At 38.0% G+C, this 17,162-nt stretch overlaps 1 protein-coding gene and 1 long non-coding RNA gene across 12 annotated transcripts in view; one reads left to right on the forward strand and one right to left on the reverse strand.

Annotated features, from left to right (window-relative positions):
* LOC143694651 (uncharacterized) overlaps positions 1-9,557 on the reverse strand; it is a 31,148-nt gene extending 21,591 nt beyond the window's left edge. Inside the window, exons 1-2 of the long non-coding RNA XR_013183284.1 lie at positions 9,388-9,557; positions 3,044-3,208 (exon numbers count right to left, since the gene is read on the reverse strand). This is a non-coding gene — a long non-coding RNA (uncharacterized LOC143694651). The remainder of the gene's footprint in view (positions 1-3,043; positions 3,209-9,387) is intronic.
* The window catches only part of CTNND2 (catenin delta 2), a 638,012-nt gene that overhangs the window by 222,153 nt on the left and 398,697 nt on the right, over positions 1-17,162 (forward strand). The window lies entirely within an intron of this gene.

The following is a 17,162-nucleotide window of genomic DNA, read 5'->3' on the forward strand; positions in this document are numbered from 1 at the left end:
TCTGAGCAGGTCATTCAGATTATATTCAGAGTATATAATGCATTTGATGGAAGCTACTATCCCTACATTTAAATGTGTATATGGAAGAGGTTATTGTTTGTGGGGGAGCTTTCTTTCTTTATTTCTTTCTTTCAGAAGATAATGATGTTGTAGAAATTTTAATGTCAAATTTAACTATTTAATTTTAAGATCCAGAGAGATCCTATCAGAAGACCCTTAGCATGGGGTTCATGCTATTATGAATAATTTCTGCCAGAGATCAAGGCCTTTGTATGGCATTCTCAGAATGCTCGTTCCAGTAATTGGCTTTTGAAAAAGCTAACCTGAAAATTGTAGCAGAAACTTTGTCCTCCCAGCTGTGAACACTTGAAAAACATCTCTGTCAGTGTTGAGTGCTACAAAAATGTGCAGTTTTAGGGGTCTGGAAGAATAAGTAGGTGGAAACACAACTTTGATTACACTCAGTTTTGAAGTAAGGCTCTACTTAATACACTCTGTGTCTAACATTTTCTAATGACAGTGTGCACAGCCATCTTATTCAGCAAAAGTCCTTCCTGTTAGCACAGCATAGTGGAGCAAATCAGAACTTAGGAGTCAATAAGAAAAACACTTATACATTTAAGATGTTGCCAAGGAATTATCACCATTGTATGTAATTCCTGTTAAGACCAGTTCTAATAGTTTTATTCTCAGTGCAATGAAACATGTTGAAGTCAAATAACTTTTGTGGCTTTAGCCATTGTCAGAGAAGCTAAGTCTTGGGATACCTCTGTCTTCTGTGCCAAGGAATTCTGTAAAAGTCTATTGAGACTTCAATAAACATTTATTGACAATTTCTTCTAAAACTATAGGCAGAGAAATATTATTTTTTTTAATTGTTGAGAAATTATGTTAAATTGTTTGGTGATCAGCAGGCACTCAGATGTCATTACGTTTTTGGGGATTTTTTCCTAGGTCTGGCATCAGTATTCCTGGTAGTGATGAATACTGGTTTTTTTTTAAAGAAAACTTGTCTTCTTTTAAATAATATCACCACTTAGACACACCGCTGACACTGTGTGTGTCTAAGATATTTTGATTGTGTAATGAATAAATTAATTAATATTGATTATTGCCATTCTCTTAGCTTTGTACAAGTATTTTGTAAGGATATCTACATCTGGAGTGGTACCAAGCTGTCAATTTGGAGACTGAGGGTAGAAAATGCCTTTGCTTTCTAGTATGTACAGGCTCTCATTCTGGCATTTTCTCAGGGCTATTTCACCTGGCACAGGTACCCATTCCTTGTGATGTTTGCATGCACAGTGGCTCAAAGATGATGTTGGTTGCCATGGTGGGAAAAGGGCAGACTGCTTGTCCAGCCTACTGGATGGCCCAGCAGACTATAAATAAGTTATAGCATTTCTTCTATAGGCTTGGTTGTGCAGTTGCTCATTTCTATTTTGTGAACCCACAGCACAGTTGGAATTTGTAGTAAAACTGAAGTCTAATAAGTTTGCTCTTCTGTGTTTCCAACTCTTTCCGCGTTTCTTAACTGCCAGAGTTCGTGAATGTGCAAAAGGGACATGTCTGATACAAATCTCTTGCACAGAGGATTAAAATGACTGCATCATCAATAATGTCAGAGGGGTGTTGTTGGCTAAAATGTAGAAAACTATAAAAGTAGTCGAGTTTGTGAGGTCTCCCAGACAAAGGAGGAATTGAGAATTTGACTCCATGTTCTCAGAAGGCTGATTTATTATTTTATGATATTATATTAAAGAATGCTATACTAAACTATACTAAAGAATGAGAAGGATACAGACAGCAGGCTTAACAAGAGTGAATAATGAAAACTTGTGATTGACTCCTCAGAGTCAGATGCAGCTGATGGTGATTGGTCATTAAATAAAAACAATTCACATGAAACCAATCAAACATTGACCAGTTGGTAAACAATCTCCAGACCACATTCCAAAGCAGCAAAACAGGGAGAAGTTATCAGATAATTATTGTTTTCATTCATTTCTGAGGCTTCTCAACTTCCCAGGAGAAGAAATCCCGATGAAGGGATTTTTCAGAAAATATGACAGTGACAAAAAGTGACGAGGAAATATTACACACTTGTAGGTTTTTTGCAGTTAATGGCCATCGTCAGAAGGATCAGTATTTTATTGCTGAGCCCAGTCTAGCATGAGCCTTCTAATCATGCTTTTATCTTTTAAAGTCTTGAAACCATTAGTTGTCACAAGATGGCCTTTAAGCAATAGAAAAGTCAGCCTGTTGCTGGAACTAAGAAAACCTAAAACATTCTTCTAATGCAAGAGATGGTTAATTGACAATAGGTAAAGAGAAAGAATTAAAAGAGAAGGACAGCAGAGATTTTAAGCAAAAAACCAAAACCCTTCAGATCCCAATAAACAGTTTTGCAGTTCTTTTTTTTTTTAAGGTTACAGTGCTACCTGTCTTCCCTGCCCTGATTTCAGGTTAGATTTCTTTTGGCTCCCCAGTTGACCCTCTCAGCTGGCTTTTTATGTGATAAAAATTGAATAGTCAAATTTCAAATTGAGAGTCAAGCATGCAAATGGCTCCATGACAGCTTTCTGTGAGGAGCGGGTTCTCATATTTGTCCTTGGTCTATGCTCCTTTTCTCTACCTCAGTCTGCACAGTGGCTCTGTTGTTTTTCATTGTCTTTCTGTGGCATTCAAAGCCATTATGTATTCACAGCTCTATACTGCTGAGCTATGACTCTTTTTAAATAATTCCCACCTAATTGATACTCAGTCACATGGGTAAAGTCCTTCAAAAAAGCTCCTGCCAGCCCAGTCCCTGCCATTAGCTGGGGAGAGGGATGCTCCTCAGTTCTCATGTGAAATTCGGAGCCATTAGGGAGGGAAGTTTGTGGCTGCTAAATCAGAAGAAATATTTTTAGTGATCTGTCTCTAGTACTTTCCTTTATTTTTTTAACCAACTTTATGATATTCAGTCACAGCCAGAAGTTCTCAGATGGTTTAAAAAGAGGTATCAAGATCTGCTGAAATTAGTGGAATTTGGCTTACTTACCAGGAGATGGATCTATGTTGGGTTGCCTTATGTTGCCCTTGTAGTTATGGAAGACTTGCCTGACCTGATGGAGTCTGTATGTTTTGTTGTGCTCTTGCTGAAACTGCTACACAACTGCTTTAAGTAACTTCAGCCATAGTAAACTACAGCACATCTTGGCATATCCTGTGGAGGAGGTGAAATGTCACCAGCTTTATCTGTATAAACTGTATTTGAAATTATGTGCTCAGAAGGATGCAATTAAAAGAGGAAAGAAAATAATATATAAACTGCAAAAGCCCTTGGGCTTTCCTAAATAACTTTACAGCATCCTCACCATATTTCTTCCCCTCTTAAACAGTCATAAGGGTAGACATTGCACTGGAAGTGTGTGTGCTTGACATTCATAAAGTTTCAAACACTAATGTATTTTGGGTTTAATTTTAACCAAGCACAGATTCCTTAAAAATAGTTTCCAGTATATTGTTTGATGGTGCTAGGATCTGATGAATAACTTGTGTTCCCTAATCTATTATTGAACAAACATATAGAAAAGAATTTAAAGCAATTTTATTTTAATATAATTGTTCCTGTATGAGATTAATACTACATATGAGTATTGAGTAACCCCAGCACTAATCATATTTCCTTCTTCATAATTCTTTTTCTGCCTCAGTTCACTGTAAGGCTATTTATGCTGTGGTCCAGCAGTGATTTGTGATTTTCATCACAAATAACAGATTCTGTGTATTCAGTACCAAAATACTGAATGTATTGAAATTATAGTTACAGAGATGGAGAATTTTCCTTCAACAGTAGCATAATGGAGTGTACAGATTTCTCAGTCATTTTTTCTCATATGAGTTACTTGCATCCACTTTTGAGGGGGTCATGTTATACCTCCATTCTCTCATTACTGCTCTTGTAATGTGCTGGCATTCCATGGCTTTGGTTTGGTTTGGGGTTTGTTCGTTTGGTTGGTTGGTTGGTTTTTTGTTTATTTTTGACGTTCTTTGGGTTTGTTTTGTTTGTTGCTGTTTTGTTGTGGTTTTTTGGTTTGGTTTTTTTGTCTGTGTTTTTACAACTATTGCTTAAATTTTGTTTAGTGGATGAAATAACTACTTTGTTCACTTTTCAACTGTAATGTAGTTATTGCTCTGGGTACCTTCTGTATTTGTTTCTAATACGTATTTACCACAAAAAAAGTTATTTAACTATTTTTTAGTATACCTATAGATAGGGTTTTTCAAGTGCCATTGCCCCTCTTAAATAAGCTTCTGCAGTTTTTTTAAAGCCCATGTACATACACATACAACGCTGAATTATATGAAGAATGATATCAAAATTAGCCATGTCCAAATTAGCTCTGTATTTAAATAGGAACTTTACCTGGAATGTGCATCTATATACTCCCTCAGTGCTCTTTGCACAAGTTGTATGTCTTTGAAGAGTGGCCTTTCACGTAACATTATTCTTAACAAATTGTTATTTTCACAGTATCTTTTAGTTTGAGGATATTTTATTTTCACTGTGTTTAATGGTAGCTTAAAGTATATTTTTAAATTAGTGTTAAATTATCATAATGAACCTGTGCAGCACATCATAAATGAGTTTTTTTTCTAGTATTGTATGAGCTGTCTGGCTTATACTGTAAATTACTTGCTTGGTAGCTGTAGTTCTGTGCTGAAGCTTCAGTGAGGCAGGTAAGGGGAAGGGAGAAACAAAAAGTAAAGTCTTAAAAGGTGGTGATATTTTGTGTTTGGACGTCTAGCTGACATATTGGTCCTTCCAACTAAAGAAAAAAGGCTGCTGTTATTTTAACAGCGCAGTAAAAATGTATAGACATTTTCAAGAAAAGATTAAAGCAGAAGGGTTTATAGATCCATCTTGAATGAGACCCAAAGCACCTTTGCAATGTCCCTGTAGGCATCTCAGGACTGGGTTACACTCAAATGGAATGGACAAAGTTCATATTTTTTCCTGTGGACGACAGCAATACACTATCTGCTGCATCCCCTGAAAAAATTCCTTAAAACTTACAGGATTTCCTTTAATGGATGAACTCTTGTGATAATAGCTTCTTGACACTTTTATCTTTAGGCTCTCTTCTTTAGGCTATGACACTTTTTTTTTTTAAACGTTGCCAGTTTGTTCCTGTGTTGGTGATGACTTGCACACAGACACAATAGCATTGCTTCAGAGCATGTGCATTACACATGTGAATTTATCTCTTTGCAGAAAATGTTACCTGAACTAATACTCTGAAAATACCAGGAGTCTACTTCAAGTATATGAAATTTTATTTATAGCCTTGCCATCTGGAAAGACACAAGGCATCTCAGCCTTGTGAATGTGCTTGGTGATGTTTGAGGAAAAATAGAGGGAATAAATTTGGCTGTGGCTCCTTTGTCATCCATGTTCCTGCACTGCTAACATGAAGACAGAAGTGAAGGTGTTTTATAGGACAAGATGCTTACTATTTTAAACAATAGCAAAATTCTACATACTTTGGAGTGTGTTTGCTATGATGTGTAGACAAGTAAGTTACAAAGCAGCCGCCCATCATATTCAAGTGCTCACAGGTGAAGGAGAAGCCCTTTGCATTGCAACTTGAAGCCATTTCTGTTACTTCCTGGATGGTCAGGTACCAAGCTAGTAAGCTGGCAGCATCTGAGCTGAAAAATCTTCACATCCCTGACTTGAGTTTGCACTTCTGTGCTTTTCTACAGAGTACAATCCAGAAGCAACTTGACAAGTTTGGTTAGTGTGCTAAGCAGCCTGTGTTTCTGGGAGCCAGGTGATGTTAAAATCAGATTGAGGTTAAGTGTTTATGTGCTTAATAGTGTTTCCCTGGTTGATGTCAGACCACTGAGGAAGTCTTGAGCAGTTGGGAGGGTGTCTGTTCTGGCAGGCTCCAGGATGGCCTTACTTCCTTTGGCTCTCCTGGCTTTGAGTCTCCTGTGGCTTATGCAACAGAATGTTTTCTTTGTCATTACTTTCTCTTTTGTTTTTTCCTCTGGAATAATTGGGAGTAAACAAGTACAGCAGTGATTCTAGCATTGCTGCACCACTTTCTTTCTTCTCCCAAACTTTTCCTCTGTGCTCACTCCTGCCATTCTCTACTGATGTGTTATGAATGGGTCTTGCTATGTTCTTGAAGAGTTCTCTGAGTTAGGGGTGTAATTTTCTTGTCTGATATTATATATTGAACTATTTGTTGTTTTTCATTAGTTATTGTGTGTCTGAAATTATTTTATAATGAAATTCTGAGTTCTTTTTGAGTTATTGAAATGGTGAGAAATGACATATTTAGCTGTGGTAAATGCAGCATTAGATGTAAGTGGACTCATTTACTCCTAAACAGGAATGCATGTACAAATAGCACCTGCATCCATCTAAAAAGATTTTATTTTGTGTACATATGCATGAAGATTAAAATTTCTGATTTCTTTTCCGAACAAAATGTGATTTATTTGCTATTTTGTTTATTTTAAGATTTTGGGTATTATTGAATCATACTATTAGTTAGTGCCCTGCTATCAGTTTTACATACTTAAAATCTATTACATTATTTGACTGTCAGTATCTCATTACCCTGCTTCCTTCTTTAGTGTGTTCAGGGGCTTCTACTCAGAAAGTCTGGTAGCAATAATCTCAACTGTTTTCCTATTCTTATTTTTAGTTCTTTGGCATCAGTGTTATAATGCCTTAAAATGAAAATAAGCTGGGATAAATGGATAAAGGCAGTGCCTGGACACTTGTTAAAAACTGCCTTGGCTTAGGAAGCCGTACAAATAGGGGTAGCTGTGGCATAGCTGCAGGATAAAGTAACTGCCTGCTTGGCTGTGACCTCCAGATAGACCCTGGATATCTGTTTAGACAAACTCTAAATGCCTTATGATTGGGCTTTTATTGCACATGGGCCTCCTAATGTAATCTTTTAACATTTTTAAGACAGGAAAGAGACAGAACCTAAGTTTTAATTAGTACTGGCTCTTGTAAAACAGCTGTCCATAAAATCAGTGAAATTCCTATTTGGACATAGGTGCATTTTCCAAGCTCTTACACAACTTCCTTGTGTGGGTTGCTGTCTTTCCTTCCTTTAAACATTTATTGTTAATATTCATGGAATGCTTTAAAAGAATAATTAGACATTTTGTTATTTGGAGGGAGAAGTCAGATGCAGATTTGAGACAGTCAGCATTGGGACTTGGCATTTTATGATTGATTTTTCTGAATGGCAGAGTGGGTTTATTAAAAAACCTCAAACACACTCTTCTATCTAAAATCAGTATATTCGAAAGGGAATTTGGAAAAAAAGAAATTATATACAAGCATTGTGAACAGATTGAAAGTTTTTCTGGGAATGGGAGGCCCAGTCATTACTGTTTGGCAGCACTTTGCTTATTGTTTCAGAATATCTTTGTGCATGACATAATATTTTTTTATATATAAAGGGATTAATTTGCATTATTATTTTTGTCATTCTCCTCATACTGATTTTAGTTGAAGTTTTGAAGCGCGCATCAGTAAGGCACAATATAGCTTTGAAAAACAGTATTAAAAAATAGTTTGAAAACTAATTTAAAAAATCAGTTTACAAACAAAATCAATTTGGCTCAGTTTACCAAAACATGAGCAGGATTCAGAAACAGCTTGTTGGCTGAGCTCAACAGCAGGAGAAGCTGTAGTCGATCAGTTCTGCCCTCTTCAGCAGGTGTAATACCATTTGATGGAAATTGCAATACATGGTTTCAGGGGACATGTGGATAATGTGTCCAGATGATAGCAACATCAACAAAGTATAGAAAAAAACAGGGGCAGATGTTTGGCTTATTCTGTCTACATGGTTACACGTACTTAAATTCACTGTAATGGAGTTTATCTACTGTTGTGTTGTGGTTTGCTCTCTTACAAAGAAGGATTTTATGGCAGGCTGCTAATCTTGCAAAACAGTTCACCTGTTGCAGCAACCATATTTTGCAGCCTTAGCTGCAGGATTTTTTACCTTTTTTTTTCCCCTACTCTTTCTTTTCAAATATATTGAAGTGCTAGGTTTGACTACAGTGGAATGAATTGCTTTATGGTTTTGACATACAACTGGGTATTCTTGCAGTGTGACTGGATACTCCAGACCTTCACAGGCAGAAGAAGATAAATTGCACCCTTTTCAAATGTCACCCTTAGGAAAAAAAAAAAAGCCTCTAGGTTTATCTAACTGAATAACTTTTACTTTTGATTTTTATATTCTGCTCTGTGTGTGCCAGAAGTATGTCTACTCCTAGAATTACTGAAATAGAATGTTGACTCAACTTGATCTATGGAATATAAAATGTATCAATAATTACTGAAAATATTTAGACAGATGTTTAATTTATGAGCCAATGTTCTTCAGATCCATTTATGTATAATTAAAAGTGGTGGTGTATCCAGCTGTTCTATCATCAGGAGGTCCTGTTGGCATGGGTAGGGCATCCTATCTCCATTATCTGCTCCTGTCTCTTTTCATTCCCACTACTAGAACTCCTTAAAATTCGAAATCAATACAGCTTGCAAATTTAAATTCAGTGCTTTGTAAGATTAATTCAAAAAATGTATTAAACTATAATTTTGAAGCTGATGCGAACATTTAAAGGAAAGGGGGTTTATCTGCTATTCATTTAATGCAGCACAAAATTAACATCTGAATCAAACAGCAAAATTTTAGTAAATAAGATGCAGCATTTATTATGAGGCCTCATTATTCCATATGCATAGTAATATTTTCAAAGTGTAATTTTTTCTTCTTCCTAAGCTGCTCAAAATGTTTCCCCCTGTTTTTCAACAAGGCATTGTGTGTTGATGTTTGTAATTAGATCATTTGCATACAGTCATTGTCATTAAAAGTTAGCATTTTCAGTGGTTGCAGTTGTCTGAGTTATCCAAAGCTTTCTCATTTAGAAATATTTGAAATTATAATTTAGGTCACATAGTTTTTGCGCTATCCATTATTTGGAGTGTTATTTCTCACATGACTGCTTCTCAAGCTTAAGCTTGTTTCACTGTAAATAATTTTGTACTTTCCATTTTAGTGGAATTCTAACTGTAGAGTATTTTCTTTTAGGGAATGCATAGTTGCAAGCTATTTATGTGAGGTACTGTATCCAGAGCCATGTGTACCCAGTTGCTATGGAGACACCTGTCATCCTGTCTTCCTAGGAAAGTGATAGTCCAGCCTGGCACCAAACATGCCCAGAGCATGTGGCGTGCAGAAAATTCGCTAGCAGGTACAAAACCTGTGTCACTGGCTTGAGAGATGTGTTCTGTAAATTCAGGAAAGGAAGGTAAAATCCTAAAATAACCAAACCCTATGCACTTTGGCTTACCTCCAGGAGGTTATGTTCCCCTCTGTCCAGTCCTGACAATAATCCAGTTGCCAAACTTCAATTAGGATTGTCTGTAGAGACTGTACCCTGTGCAAGTGCTGTCTCCAAAAGGGCTCCTTACACGTCTCCTGTATCAAACATGAGCTGGAGGAACAAAAGGTAGAAACTGTCTGCAGTGTTTGTGAAGCTGCTTAAAAGGAAGGAAACTGATGTATAAGGCTTTAATTTTCAAAGTCCTCCTCTTTAAGTGGCATTACACTGTTGGAGGACTTTGCTCTTCCTAAAAAAGACATGAAAAGTGGTTAGAGGCACTTTATATTCCAATGATGCTGTCAAAGACATCCCAAACATTGTTGCAAGGTCTCTGCCCACTTTTCATGAATGTATTCAAGGGAGGGTATGGTGTATTTCTCTCTCTCTGTCTCTCTCTTTCTGGCTTTTCTCTGCAGTGGATATGAGCCAGAGAAATGTCTTTCCTGGTCAATGCAGTCTCTTGTTTGAGGAAATGAAGTAAAGTGCATCCCATTAAATTATTTCTTTCATTCTAATTTCAGTGACTTTGCTTTTGGAAAGGATACACACTTTGCCAGCCATGTAATAAGAAAAACCAGTCTGTACTGAATAGGAATCAAGCTTTAGGGATGGGAAAGTAACACAATATTAAGAAAGCTTCAGCAGAGGTGAAACTTGCTTCAAAATCGTGATTTTGGTACACTGAATATATACTTTCCCTTTTTAAGACAGAGAGGAACTTGCTCTATAAATTTTTAGCACTTGCTAAATCAGTTTGATGTCACATTTTGCATGTCACATGATTGGAAAATGTAAAATACACAAGGAATAGACAAGAGAACAGGTCCAGAAAATTAAGTAGCTTTTCTTTTATTCTTACAGTTTAGCATTGCAAATGTTTCTGGTACTTGTGTATTCCGGTCTGGTGAGACTCTCCTCGAAAGGGTCTGAATCCAAGGAACCAGACTTACTGAGCAAAGAGGCTTCTCAGGACTGTATCCAATGCAGCTATCAGACTAGGGCAAGTTAGTGTTTTGCATGGCACAGGCTATTGTTTAAATTAGAGTGTCTGTGAGATGAGAGGAATAAATTTTGTAAGGTAAGACAAGTTGAACCATCTATGATCAATTCAGAAAATAAAAGAATATTCTCCCATATTGATATAATCTGATATGTTAAACATTCCTAGCCTTCAGGCTCACTAGGAAGAAGCTACACCTCTCACTCTGATTAGACAGAGAAAAATTCTAGAAGATCTCTCTTTTACTACAGATGTGTTCTGAGAGGGAGAGTAATTTTGATTGCACAAAAAAAGTTACCTAGTGTGCCTGACAACTGTCTGGTCAAATTTTGCTGCTTCTGAGATGATGTGTTTGCCTCAGTAACCTTGATAAGGTTAGTTTCAGACAGGGCTGTGCCCAGTAACTCCATGCACCAGGACATGCTGGGAGCTACCTGGCTGACGAGTGGCTTTGCCAAAAAAGGCCCTGAGGGGTCCTAGTGGACACCAAGTTGAGCATGAGACAGAAATGTGCCCTTGTGGCAAAGAAGGTGTCCCTGGCTGCCTTAGGAGGATGAGTGTTGCCAGCAGGTCAAGGTGATCTTTCTCCTCTTCTCAGCACCGGTAAGGCCGCACCTCAACACTGGCTCCAGTTCTGGGCTTGTTAGTTCAAGACAGATACAGACATATTGGAGGGGGTCCAGAAAAGAGCCACTAAGATGGTGAAGGGAACATCTCTCCTTTGAGGAAAGGCTGAGAGCTGAGACTGTTCAGCCTGGGGTAAAGAAGGCTTCAGGAAGGAAGTCATCAATATGTACAAACACCTGAACAGAGGGTGCAAAGAAGAGGGAGTCAGATTCTTTTCAGTGGTGCCCAGGGAAAGGACCAGAGCCAGTGGACACAAACTGAAACACAGAAGGTGCTGTAGGAACACCAGGAGACACACCATTACTGGGAGAGTGACTGAACATTGGAACAAGTTTCCCAGAGAGACCATAGGTTCTTCTTCCTTAGAGATATTCAAAAGCTACCTGGACATGGTCTTGGACAGCTTGCTCAGTGTGGCTCTTTGTGAATTGGACAAGGTGGCCTCCAGAGGCCCCTGCCTACCTCCACGCTTCTGTGATCCTTTAAAGGTGCCTGCCATGCATGGTTAGGGCATATGTCTAGTGCTGATGCATTACATCCTGGTTTGTGAGCAGGTTGGAGATTGGAAACAGACACAGAGTAATCTTGCATCTTAGTTATGTTGTGTAAGCAGAGATTGCAATTCCAGATTCTCATTATTTCAGGCTAGCGAAGATCATTCAGAAGTGTCACATCGCATCTCATTTCTGTCTTTGAGATGTTTGGCTGTGCAAATCATATGGCTTTGACAAGTAATCCCAACACATGCACAGTTCTGAGATGGTGAAAAATACAGCTAAAACTTTGCTACCACAGGTTTGGTATTTCTGATTTGTGAAGTAAAAGCAAAGTTCCCCTTGTGCTGCTTCAGTTCATAGCAAGTACATATCTCTACTTCCCCTCAGCCATGGAATGGCCAGAAATCCATCTGCTGTACAGTCAAAGTGCTCCTGGAGGGCAGGAGAGCCAAATGCTTTCTACCCATCCCAGATCTGCTCCGAACATACCAGCAAAACTGGGCACTCCATCCACCATGTCACATGAGCTTGAACCTCAGCAACTCTCACCAGGCGTGAAGAGAGGTTTTCAGGCTGCATGGTGCTGCCAGGCCCTCAGTCCCTCCCAGGATGTGCAATCAGCTTCACTCTTGTCCCTGGTTTCTCAGAATGCCTTGTCCAGGGAGGTGAGAGGGAGCTCTGCTGGAGGGGTGATTCTCATTCCCTCCCTTCCAGACCAGTTTGAAATGACTTTCCTGTTGCTGTCGTGGAAATGGTGCCTGGAGTCACAGAAGAAGGAGTATGTGGCATTCAGCTGCTGCCAGGTGTGGGGAGGAGAGAGGCCTTATTTTACCCAGTCCAAATTCCCAGTGGGGGAAGAGATGTCAGATTTAAGATGAGGAGGCAGGGTAAAGAACTGTATGGCTCTAAACTGCAGCCTGGAAACCATATCTGGAAATTAATTTGAATTGCCTCTCTGCCATTAAATTCACTTAAAACACTGAGTTTAAAATTCTGCATGCATGGCTTGTTTCCATTTACTTTGCCTTTCCTTTTCAATACTGTGACATCATGACCCTTTTTTTTCCTGAAAAGGGAACTGCAACTTCTCCCTGCTTAGCCTGCATTTGGAATCAGGGGCTTTAGTGTTATGCATTGTTTGAGACAGGTCTTGGACCTGTTATCAACACTGCTAGAAGGTTCCTAGCAGGAACCCAGTTCCACAGGGATAGGTGCAGTTTTGATGACTGTGTTTTGCTGTAATAAAGACTTAAATTTCAGGTGACTTTCACAATAGTATCAATGAAATATTCTGATTGAAGTCATACAACAAATTTATTCATTCATTCATTATTTCTACTCATTCTCTCTTCCCTCTTTTTTTTTTTTCCCTGAATCAATGACAGTAACAATGATTCCTATGGCTTTCTTATTTTATAATTGTATCATAGGAATAATGTTGATATTCCTTCTGTAAAGAGCATCCCTGTAGAGATGCTTCTCTCTGTTTTCATCTACTGACAGTTTCCTTGACATCATTTTGGTGGCAACTGAGTAGTCTTTGAACTGAAATCTGTGCTATGTGGAAGCAGCACAGTTGTCTTAGTGAGGCATGGTAATTCTGGAGTGCAGCAAGTGTTGCTTGTGTTTGAACTTCCAGAGGCATAGCCACAAATCCAGTCCAGTATATTTAACTATTCTGTTCTATTAATTGTTTTACTTACGATGAGTAGTACAAATCTATAATCTTTCTGATTGTTTGAGAACTCAGTAGTAAAATCTGTTTAGTGTTTTATTGAAAGAATAGCCTGGATTCCCAATCTGGATTTTTCAAGGATGAAAATCTATTCTTCTGTAGAAAAACCTGATACATTATGTTTTCTGGTATCTGTTTGGTGTTAATAATGTATGTTTCACTACCAAGAACACCTATTGTTGGTTGGATGAACTGTCTTCACTGATGACATCAAGTATATGCTGACTAAAGAGTAACAGCAGGGCCATAATATGTAATATCAACTTCTAATACTCAAAAGCCACCTGTTTTCAGGTAACCACCACAAGCATGCCTGTTACATAAAGAGTCATCTTCTTTCATCTGTTTTCAAGTCAGTAGAGTGTTTCTGGGTCAAAATCAGAGCTATTGAGAGAAATCTCATGGTGTCTGCTATGGACCTAGGTGAGGAAGAAGAGGTGGATCAAACCTTCACTTCCAAGAGGCCTCAGGCTCTGGTTCTTAAGAGGGAATTCAGCCACTCTGAGACTGGGAAAACAACACAATGGTGCATAATAATCTGGGACATTTCCAGGATGTGTTGAGAACAGCTTCTTCATGTGGTTGTGGATGGACCAACCAGGAGCTGTGCTCTCCTGGGCTGAATGTTTACCCTGTTGGAAGATAAAAATGTCAACAGCAGCTGCAGAGACTGTAAGAGCATAGAGGCCAAAGACTTGAGGAGGACAAGTGATCAAATAAAGACCTGAACTTCAGAAAAGCAGATTTCAACTCAGTCAGGGAACTTCTAGGAAGGATCCAAAGGGAACCTGTCTTGGATGGCAAAGAAGCTCAGGAATGTTGGGAGATTTCCCAGTGCAGCTGCTTCTTGAAGTACAAAAGAGCAGTCTATCCCCCTAAGCAGGAAAAGGAGCAGACATAAAAAGAAATCAGTTGGAAAGGCACCAAGCTACCAAAAGAGCTCAAATGAGAAAAGGAGCACTGGAGCAGTGCAAAAGGGGACAAGCTTCCACAGATGAATAGAGAGGTACTGCTTCAGTGTACAGAGATGCAATTAGGAAGGCAAAAGCTCAGCTGGAACTCAAAGCAGCAAGAGATAATAAGAATAACTTAAGAGTCTCTGCAAGTATGTTAGCAAGTAGGAGTACAAGAAAGATACAGCTCTGCTGCTGCTAAAGGCCAGCGAGTTCATCAAAAATGGCACAGAAAAGGCTGAGGCATTCGGCCTCCCCTCTTGGGTAATGTCAGGCCCCAAAACTCTGTGTCAAAAAGAAACAGCAAAGCAAATGGCAAACCACTGATAAAACAGGAGGGTCAAGTGTTGTTGCCCTTCAGCCCTACGGTCCTCCATAACTTTTTATTGTTGCCTAACTTTGTTGACCTGTTGCTCATTCCTTGTTTCAAGTCATGCTATATGTATTAAACAGTGGAACATGGCACCAGAACTTCACTGGTGGACACCTTCAGCTGAGAGAATTTACCATTTATTTCCTGATTTGACTTCCTGTTTAAGAAAAACTTATCCATGTGGAAGCCTTCTAGATAACTTGCTCATGTTTATGTTAGAGGCCACAAATTCTCTTCTATGTTACAGACTGATAATTTTTCCAGTAAGACTATCTGGCTTGCTGGTCTATAGTCTTCTAGATCCCCCTGAAACTGGCATTACATTCAATGTCTTATAATTTTAAGCTGTGTATTTCTTAGTTTCTTAGAACTATTGAGCAAATACCATCTGATCTTCAATTTGCTACAGGTTGTTTTGTCAGTTTGTTTCATGACCTATTCACTTCAATTTCAGGCAGATCCTCTGATAAGACTCCCTCAGTGATTTCTTAGCACAAGAATTTCCCATAAAATAGTAAAAATTTCCATGAGGGATTCATTTGGTTTCTCTTCAGTGAGCCCTTTTATATCCTCAACAGTGGTTTTACAGGCTCTCCAGGCAGATTCTTGCTCCTGATACATTTGGAGAAATATTTGTTGGTTGCTTTGATGCTTTTGGCTATTTGTCCTTTAAAATCAAATTGTGTTGTCTTGTATTCTTGTTTAACCTGTCAACATTTACGCTATTGTATTTTCTTCACTTGAAGATGATTTCACCTTTCAGAAAAAGGGCTTTTTTTAGTAACAACTTCCTTTGCCCTTACTAACTTTCTGTGTCTTGACCTTTTCTTGATACACTGCCTTGATTCTGTACATTCATCATACACTTCCAACAATTATTTTCCCTGCTGTCTATAAATACTTTACTTTTAGCTTTAAGCAAATTTTTTGATATTTTTTTCTTAAAATTTTCTCTTTTTATGTGGCTCCTAACTGGCAGATGCTCTGCTTTCTGTGGGGATGTTGGATTCAAAGACAGAATGATCACTAAGGCTGGCTTCTCAGCTTAGTGAGATAAGCTCTAAGCTTCACATCTTCAAGCAAGATGTGAAACTATCTTGCTTGACCAAGTCAAGAATTTAATCTTTTCTTGTGGGCATCCCAAGCATCTGTGTATGATACTATGTAAAATTCAGCTTATGTGCCACCTTTTCATGTTACTTTCTTTCATTTTCTGTACCAAGTGTTGGGGTAATTGAAGACTCTCAGAACTACTGCATTTTGTACCCATCTTTCAAACTACATCTCTGACAACTCAGTACTGCATCAACCCAGATATCAACTCATAAAAGGAATTTTTATTCAGTGAGATTGTTTCTTTTACTGGTTCTAAGCTCTTTCCCTACCTATCCTTGCCCATACTACAAATGTTACCCTGAAGTACATGTTCCTTACCTATTTGTTTTCAAACAGGTGATTTTTAGACTATAATTTCATTATGAAAACGTTTTTACTTTGTTGAAAAGATGAGCTATTCATACCAGAAATTAGGAGAATAAGATGATAATGATACTTCTTAAAACTAACATTTTCATTACTAATTGCTTTTTTCTTTCATAAGGAACAATATGAATCTGTTGGGAATTTCATGAAACTGTGGTATTTCTTTAGGGTAGCCAGAAAAGGAATGAATTGCCTAATTATTTTACTAGTTCTCTTCTTTGTAATAAAAGATATAATAAAAGAGGAAATATTCAAAAGCTATTAAAGTTAACTGCTACTGCCATAGAATCATCTGTGAAGAAAATGTGCAAATCTCAAGGGTTTGCAGTCCTTGAGTTCAAATTTTTTTTAGCCCATACTGGCAATTTTTTCTTTAGCACTTAATAGGACTTAGTAGCAGAAATAAATTAATTATTTGACTAATCATTGTACTGTCAGCTAGAATACTAGAATTTTCGTTAATTAACATCTCTGTATTTGAGCTGAATTTACAGTTTTGATGCAATCCTTTATTTATTTGAAACTCCATCCACATTCAGTTAGTGTAGCAAACTGCCTCAAGTGTGCAGAAAATCAAGCTTCTAAGTTGTTAGTCTCAATACAAGAAAAAAATCCTGTAGGTATTCATTTGCATGGGCTAGGTTATCTTAAAAAAAAGGGCCCATCTTGCTTTGTTAGATAACTTTTGAATCTCTTAGAAACTTGCTAATGACCAGCTTTTTAATAGCTACTCATGGAAATGTTCAGGTCTAGAATCTTAATTAATTCAGAAATTCAGGGATTATTGCAAATTATGTGTTCTTGGATATGCTGTACTTACAGTCTATGTGTTGAGAAATGAGTTTTTTCTTATAAGATGAGGAAAATCAAAAGAAAAAATTATTCACCAGAATAATTTCCTAAATTCAAGTAGGAGAAAAGAAAGGGAATAGTTGGCTGCTCATTTAGACCATTTTGGACAAGTGTAAAGCTAATGATTTATCGTGCTGGTTCTCCATCTGTTCCCAGTGCCTAGGATGATGTGTATTCTCTGGGAGGGAGAACTAGTTCAGAGGCATATAGACAGGGAACTGGA

The sequence above is a fragment of the Agelaius phoeniceus genome, chromosome 1 (genome assembly GCF_051311805.1).
Source record: "Agelaius phoeniceus isolate bAgePho1 chromosome 1, bAgePho1.hap1, whole genome shotgun sequence".
Classification (NCBI taxonomy): Eukaryota; Metazoa; Chordata; class Aves; order Passeriformes; family Icteridae; genus Agelaius; species Agelaius phoeniceus.